This window comes from Malurus melanocephalus, unplaced genomic scaffold, assembly GCF_030028575.1.
Source record: "Malurus melanocephalus ecotype Western Australia unplaced genomic scaffold, MMel_1.1 scaffold_748, whole genome shotgun sequence".
Taxonomy (NCBI): Eukaryota; Metazoa; Chordata; class Aves; order Passeriformes; family Maluridae; genus Malurus; species Malurus melanocephalus.
The window spans coordinates 140,635-141,905 of NW_026623980.1; positions in this window are offsets into that span (position 1 = coordinate 140,635).

The following is a 1,271-nucleotide window of genomic DNA, read 5'->3' on the forward strand; positions in this document are numbered from 1 at the left end:
GGAGCCTTTCCACATTAATATTAATTAGCTGTGAGGCTGCTGGTAGCGATGCCCATTGGAAAAATATTTATTTAAATATTTATTTAAAATAAATACCTCTTTGCTTTAAATTTATTTAAGTGTTTCTTTTAAAAATAAACCAACAGTGATTTTCAAAAGCAGCATTGACACAGAAGGGCCATTCTTTGGGGGGATATGGTGGTGTGGGATTTTTTTTTGTTTTTTTGAAACCGTCTTGCACTGGGGCAGAGATGGACAGACCATCCATGGATGCTGCTCCACCCTCTGCCTTCATCTTTGCTTTTTTTTTTTGTATTTCCAAAAGCACCAYGGTGCTGATCAGCCCACCCCAAAGGCTGCTGTAAAACACTTCACCCCAGGGAATCAAACGGGGTGAGGAATGGAGGAAAGGCTGTTACTGCCAATCACCCGCTCTGTCCGGGTATTTAATGGCCCYATTAAATACAGCAAGTGTAAATCTCACAAATTGCCTTGAAAAGGATTCAGCCACTTCCAAAATGGAGCAATATTTTGGATATATGACTGGTGCTTCAGATCCATAAATCACGAGGCGCTATATCCTGAACTCACAGGTCAGTGCTGGTAGGTGTTTGTATTTTTGGAAAGTCTCTGCCTTTTCTTTCTCAAACTCTTTCCTGGCCTGTCTCACAGCTTCTGTAAGCTCAACACAAACCCTGGGATGTCCCAGTGGGAATGAGTGAACTGAGGAATGAACAGAGAGTTCTGCACGTTGATTTATTTGCTGCTACCCACACTATTCTTGGAGTTTTTCCCCCTCAAGAACATCTCATTGGGTTTTTTTTTCCCTTTAAATTCCATCTGTGGGACAGCTGTGATCCCACTGTGACACTGAGGAGAGGCTTTATGGCTCACACAAGAATGGATGAGCTGTTGAATTGGTGAAGAATTAATGATTCTGTGCCAGGGCACTGCTGCTGAGGGGCTGCAGGGGATCTCTGTCAGGAATTCGGGGGGCTGAGGAATTKCAGGAATGAGTTCAGAGCTGAAATTCCCACAGCATTAATCACCAACCWGTCAGGGAGTGTTTTAGTCCAGATTTGGGCACAGGCTGGCTATGAATAATCCACGTGGGTGAGGTGTGGGGTTACAAACGAGCTCTGCCTGAAGTGCAGGGTCATTTGGGGGGCTCTGAAAGATCCCTGGAACCTTCCTTTTATTATCCCTGCCCTGTTCCCTCCAGCTCTTTCCCCTGGAGCACACAGCAGGGTCACACAGCTGAGCAAAGGTGT